This window comes from Panulirus ornatus, chromosome 56 (assembly GCF_036320965.1).
Source record: "Panulirus ornatus isolate Po-2019 chromosome 56, ASM3632096v1, whole genome shotgun sequence".
In the NCBI taxonomy this organism is placed as follows: Eukaryota; Metazoa; Arthropoda; class Malacostraca; order Decapoda; family Palinuridae; genus Panulirus; species Panulirus ornatus.
Window position 1 is genome coordinate 11,676,161 of NC_092279.1, and position 7,525 is coordinate 11,683,685.

Here is a 7,525-nt window from a genome sequence, read left to right on the forward strand (position 1 = left end):
CGTTTCGGCTCCAGCCATGTGAACGCCTGCCCAGAACTTCATCGCTTATACTTTGTTTTTCTGTTTTGAAAGCGTAGATCACAATTTTATTCAAAACAAAACGAAACGAACCAGAAACTGTTAACAACTTCATACAAAACTTTTATTCAATTCAGTTTTTCACGAGATATGCCTCGCGCTGCAACATAGGTAAGTTTTTTTTTTTTGTCACTAAAGTGCTCGTTTACCTTGAAATATTGATATATGTTTGAATTTTTCTCCGTAAGCGGTCATGCGTCTCATGATAAGTCGAATGCCATGATTGTCAGTCTCAATAAAAGTAAGGGAGTTAAAAATTATTGTAAGAATTACAGTAGAATTATTTCCTATACAGTTGGCAAGATATATGGTACGATTGCTATTGATTCTGCTTAAAGAATGATTGAATCCTGTGGGTTAAGGAAAAGGTTAAAAGTAATGTTTGTACTTTATATGTTTGATATATATTAGAAATTCGTACTCAAGGACCATTAAAGATTGGTAAATATGAAGCCCAACTTACTAAAGAGTAAGGTAAATGTCTTGACCTGATTTTATGAAGGAAAGAGTTTTGTAGCATTAAAGGACTTACAAAAGTCATGCGATGTTTAAAGCACATGTAGGAAGTTCTATGTATTGTGTGTTTCACGGCAGCACAACATCACAGATGTTAATGTCTTATGGATTTGGCCGGATATATTAAAGGGTGGGGGTGGGGATGGGGATGAAATGTGTACTGCAGAGCCATGTTACACCAGAAGCACAATTAAACCACATTCATATGTTGATGATGGCGCTGTTTAGCTAGCTGACTCAAAGGAAAATAAGTAGAATGAGACTCTTTTTGATGATGTGTGTAGGAGGGGATGTTGAAGGAAACTTTTTTTTTATTCATATATGGGAAGTTACAGTGTAATATAAGTGTAAATGGATAAGAATTTATTGCAGATGATTGTGGAGATTCGGGAGTGACTGTCATGAAGGATGACACCGGGAAACGTGAAGTTAATGTTAGTCATGCACAGGGGATGAAAATGGAAGGGCACTGACACCTGTGGTGGATGGAAGGAATCAAAGAGTATGTCTTCCCAGCTTGGATGTATGGAGGTGATGCCTAAGTTGTAGTAGTGTCAGATACATGAGAGGTTAGAACGGGAGAGATGACAAGATGATTAAAGCTGCATTCAGGACAGGAGATGAAAATCAAATATGCCAGAAAGACATGTCTGGTATGAATTGTCTGAAATACTTCTAATCGAAAGCCTGGCGAGGAGATGGTGACCATATTGACCACATGGCAGATGATAAGTTGGTGAAGGTGTCTGGTAGTATGGCTGAGGGTAAGAGGCCACAGGGGTCCCAGATGATAGACAGATGCAGTGAATTACGTAGGATTAGATGCATATTTCAGGTGAAGACGGTAGAGGAATCAACCTTAAACGTATGCTGTGGAGGCGTCGTGTATGTGTGTGTGTGTGTGTGTGTGTGTGTGTGTGTGTGAAAGAGAATGGAGGTGTACTTGGGCACAGCACACCTTCAGAGATCCCTCAGTAGGAAGCCCCCAGTGGTGCGGCTGTTGCTGCTCCCACGCGGAGCCAGAACTTGCTCAAGCTGGACGTGAGAGGACTGGTAGCGTGCGCTCCTTCAGAAGAGTGTGCCAGGAGCCTTGATGTGTGTCCGTTGACGCGTTGCCCAGACTCGTTTGGCCGGGTTGTTCTCAGTCCTGTGAGGAAGCCTATTCTCTGGGGAATGGCAGAACGATGAAGCCAAACTCTTTTATCCATCTGTATTCAATATGCTACTTACTGTTCTCTAGCAGGATGACCAGAGCAGTGTCTTTCGTACGTTCCCCTCCATACACCTCCCCATGTACTCTCCCATGGTAACTCCATATTACTTCCCAGTGACCCTCCATCTGACTCAGGGCGTCCTCCCACCTTACCCTGTCCCTGGCTCCCCTCAGGTGGCTCCTGCATCACCAGTATCTCTCCCTGCCCACCCTTCACCCTCTCCTGTCTGTCGTCCTGGAACTCGCTCCTACTTTCGACCCCTCTCTTCTCGGAATTGTATTAATCAAGCATTATGTTTCCATCTTCCCTCTGTCCACTTCGTTATTTAGCTGAAAGGAGGAGGAGGAGAAGGAGGAGGAAGGTTCGGTTTTTCTCATTTCGTATTTTGATCTACGTCAGGATTGAGTGAGCCACACGCGCCGTCAGACCTCGCCTTGCCGTCGGTCCTTTAATCACGACGATACGACCCTTGGGTGTGATGCCTTGCCCTTTTGATTCGACCGCTAAGGCCAGGCCAGAGGCTAGACCATCATATCCAAGGGTTATACCGTAACGGATTAAGAGACTCGCTGTTCGTCGGGTTACCGCTGTACTTAAGGTAGCGTGAACCTGCAGGTGTTGCGACACTCACGTTTCGGTAATCGATCGTATGTTATGGAGTAAAATGCTTCTCTGTTACTGAAGATTTTTTTTTTTTATTTGACGTTATACCTTCGTGCAGAAATTTGCGGTCTGATCAGATGTACGATAAGCAACCTTGCTATGTTTTTCGTATCCACTTTGAATTCCCACGTTTTATTGTTCTCTTCGACAACCCTCTGCTGTACCCCGCACACCTGCTACCTCTCAGAAACGTACTAATAACCAACAACGTTACCTCAAGCTTTAGTCTCTTCTCCCACACTGCTCTCACTTCACCCACACTGTCAGCCGCATCATTCAGTTCTTCTTCCGTGAGAACAGAAGAACGAAGGAGGTATGATGTTCTAACGGCTGGTTCCTTGGCAGACACTCACTGTAGCTTTTCCGTTGTGTCACGTCTCGCAGCAGATCATCCCACGCTTCTTAGTCATACTTTCATCAAGTCTGACAACCCCGTCACACACGGATCGTATGTGCTCTATAAATCACATGTACTTTTAGAAGTATTCATCAACTACATATGCACTCGCACTGACCTAAGTCATATTTTTTCACTTACACATGCACTCTTGTACATATTCTCCAGCTACATATCTATTCTTGTACATAATCTCAACATTCATATGTTCTCCAGAACAACAATTATCCCTGACAGATACTGCACAAGCTGACCTGTTTATTGCCAGCCTCAGTTGTCTCCCTCGCCGTCTCTGCTAAAATTAGACTCCCCTCACATCTTTCACCTTGCGTAATGTTCACATTAAGGATATCACACGCAATTTTCATTGCCCTCCTGGAGACCTCCTTAGCAGGAATGTACCTTGAACATGACGGTTCGATTTTATCCTTGAGCTAGATTTGGTAGAAAACCACCCACAGACATTAACTTACTCCGCATGTCGGTAACTTACTCCGCATGTCGGACACTGCGTCGTCAGGCCCAGACGCCAGCAGGAGTGGTCGCCAGACTTACGTTTGGCTTCCACTACCGAAAGAGTAAACAGTTGCCGGGATAGAGACCCTGTCAGCTTATCCACTTTAACATTCAGGTGGTAGGCCCCACAGCTGGTGGTGGCCACGGGTGCTGGGGATGTTTTACGTACCTCGTGTGACCTAGAGAAAGATTACTTCAATAGACATTTCAATACAGTAGCAGAAAACTAATTACTCTGCTTGATAATAATTTTGAACACCTCTAGTGTTAAAAGATGATAATTAACAGGTAACATATTGTATTATTACATCCCATGGGCATTAATACTGTGATCATTGTTGATAAAGAGTGAAAACTCTAGCAGTAAAGTTCATGTAAAATTCGTAAAGGCAAATAAGTGAATGCAGAGTAAGAATAATGAAATCTGAACCTGAATGACATTAAAGAGGACCGTCTTTAACCGCAGGGTTGAGGGTCGTCTGTTGGCTTCCTGGCCGAGGTGTGCCTCTTTGTTGCTTCTTGGCCAAGATGTGTCTGTGGCTTACCCAGGTTAGGTGCGTTTGTTGGCCTCCCAGGTGAGGCGTCTGTTGGCCTTCCAGATGAGGTGCGTCTGTTGGCTTACCCGCCGAGTTGCGTCTGTTGGCTTCGTCTGTACCGCCGATCTCGACGCACTAATTAGTCCACACGGCTGTAAATTGCCGTAAACGGGTGTTAAAAAAGGATTTCCTTAAGATTCTTTGAACCGTGGAAGTCCCGTCAACCTCTCCTTTGAACCCTCGGATGTTGTGGACCAGCTATATATTTCACCCAATATTCCTTTTCACACTAACATGATTCTTTTATGATTATGTTTAACCTCTTGAACGTGACGCTACGATCCTTGAGAATGACGGACGACCCTCGAGCATGATGACTAACCCTTTGTGGGTTAGGTCAAAGACCATTCTAAAACGAACGCTGGCTTACATGATAATTTAGTCGTCACGTATAGTCACTTCCATTCGTCAAGGTCGCCTCATCATCATTCAAAAATGACGACAATCCCGTCATAGAAATCGCTCCATCCTATCCCTGTTACTGAGTGTAGCGCAGTCTTAGAACCGTGTGAGTCCCTGGGAAATGAATTGTTCATATATATATTTAAGCGTATATATGCTGTGTATGTTTCAGAGTTAGACTGTAACTGAAACCCAGAAAGTCGTAGGAAGATAATACAGTGATCTTGTACCCAATGGTTGAGGTGTGATTATCGTGGACCAGATTAGCCTTCCAGCCCAGCCCAGCTCAGTCCCTAGTCATGGTTCCCAACGGCCTGCTTCAGCCAGCAGAAACCTCTTAGATGAACCCCAGTCCCCCAGTCATAGTTCCCAACGCCCTACTTCTGCCACGAAGACCTCCTAGAGGAACCCCCCTATACCCTTGTAGTGTTCCTCGAAGACCCCGGCCACGAAGACCTCATAAGAACGCCCACGTCTTCTCCGTTCCGTTGGGACATTCACGGTACAACAATGGGTTAGGAACTTGTGTCTCGGACTTGTCATCTGTGAACACTTTGGCGAGGAACATTGTGTGGATGGCGTTCGTTATGTTTTCTTCCAAAAGATCAAAATCGATGAAAGTTGATGCCTACCTTGGGCGGGGATGTTTATATAATATTGAATAAGTAAATAGGATAGAAACTGAAATATGTATTATTAAATTTTAGAACAGATGCCTCCTGGAGATTACTGTGTGTGTATGTTCTTGCGTGACGATTCGAATGTCTGGGACATATCATTACGTACGGTCGTACATATAGTGTTATAAGTGGAAATACAACCTTTATCAGACTTGAAATGAACCATTCATTATTCATAACTTGCGTGGAATGATACTGTCTCTCTCAAACTAAAGCCTGACTGTAATGGCTTCATTGATTGTAAACTTATAGAATTATATGAAGTAGACGATTGCACGTAGCATACGAACTAACAAACTTCTGTGTATCATCTTCCTTATTTTTCATTGTTGTAAATGATCTTGACATAGATGTTATTAATCCTACTCTTCACTGTCTAGGTATTTTCATGATCAGGTTACGCAGGAATATATCATGTTGATCTCCCGCTCTCTGATATTACATTCATTATAATGCAGCTTTATTATACTATGTTTTATTTGCGATGAAATTCATACAAAACTTTTCATAATTCACCATCTGTAGTGTGCCGACTTTTCAGTAAAGCTAAACCATTTTGTTGCATTCAGATCTCATTATGACTGACTTAACAGTATCCCAGTTTCATTATAACTGACACCCAGCTCATAGTCACACGCATAGCACATTACACCCAAAGCTTCGAATACACCCAGCCATCATCACTCGAGTCAAAATTCATTGTAATGGTCCTTGAACATGACCTTGACGTCACGTGATCAAGTGAACATTCAGTTGCAGTAATGCAACTGTTGTAGTCTTTATTTTTAATACATCTATTTTCCTTTTTCAACGGTTTAACTTTGTTGTGTTGTATGCTGTATTTGATGGTAATGTACTACATGCACCATGAATGTCGCAGATGACGTTTCTATCTGAATTTTGTATGTGTTGTAGGTTATGAGTTGTATTTGTGCATGATGCATTTGTATGAAATTTTCATTGTTGGATTGATGTTTTTGTTGCATGAACAATTTACAAATAGGCTGTATTTGTTGGATGCTGGTGTGTTGCATTGTCGTGTGTTGTATTCTTCTGTTATGTGTTATGTAGGTAAAATTCGTGTTGTATTTGAATATGTGCATATTGTATGCTTCCTTGCGGCCGATCTAATATATATTTTTACGATGTATTTCTTTAATGCTGTATTTAAGTATCTTGGATATTTTCCCTCGATTTATTCCAAGACTGATGACGCCCTAATTAAAGTGATAGATTTTTACTGTAGAAAAATCGATGTATATAATTCTGAGCGGTAAGTGATACATGTAGTTTCCTTCATCATACAATACTGGTGAAAATCATTCAGCCAGCGGTTGATGGGACGCTAAATTGGACCCAGTTTATGAGAAGTATGTTACAGGAGTTTTAACACTCGGAAATACAAACTGAAACGAAAATTAAATGTTGAAAGAAATTCTTGCAACATGCATTTGCGCAGAGAAGGCTTAATGCTATTTATAATGCAACAAGAAGTAGTAATTCCGGGAAATTCATGCATCGGGCGAGGCTTCAGCGCAGGACGCCTACTCTGTTTCTGGGAGGCTGCACATCTATTCCTGGTAATGACCAAACCAGATTTCCTTTTCAATGAGGGGCTCATATTAGCATTTTGTTACAGTAACGAGGTTGGGCTGTGACTATAGTATTTTGAATATTGATAAACTTGCGAATTCTACAAAGATCGAATTCGCCAAAGGTAGAGGTTGTGACGCTACATCACAACCTCGCCAATTGCTGTAATTATTGTTGACACGTTAGTTGATAACAACCAGTCGATTATTGATTCTGGTAGATTCTATGTAGTTTGTAGTGTAAGCTTTACTTGGAGTGTTTAATGTACATTTCTGATAACCTCATTTGATACAGACTAGTAGTTTTCATGTTTTTTGAGGTGGTTTGCCATCGTTTTACTTAAACTGCGGTGATTGCGGTGTGATCAGGCTAGGAAATGGTTGTGTTATCCTCTTTACCGAGAAAATAGATAGGAAATGAGGGTCTAGAAACTATCTCCTTATCTCCAGGTTTATAAGACTTGCTGTACGAGGAAAAAGTACAGGTTTGGTTTATTGAACTCGATAGTATTCGAGACTATCGAAAGACGGTGAAGTGTGTTGTTCTGTTTCCGGAGGAGTGTTGTGTTTGCTCTTTGTTGGAGGCTTTGGAATTTTCTTACCACACAACAAAACTATAAACAGGTTTAGATCCAACAACCTCGAACCTGTAAGAGCCACACTCGGTGGGTCTGGGGATAGTGTAATAGAGATTTGTAGATGATATCACGTGTTTGTGCATACCTCTTTCGCGGCTCAGCTGTAGCACAGACTCCAGATGTTGGGTGTGTGTACATCAGGACCTGGGCTATGTTTAAAGCTAACACACGATGGCCGTGAAGGCCATTTTGAGGTCGCCAGAGGCTACCCTAGCCTTGTATATTACACATTG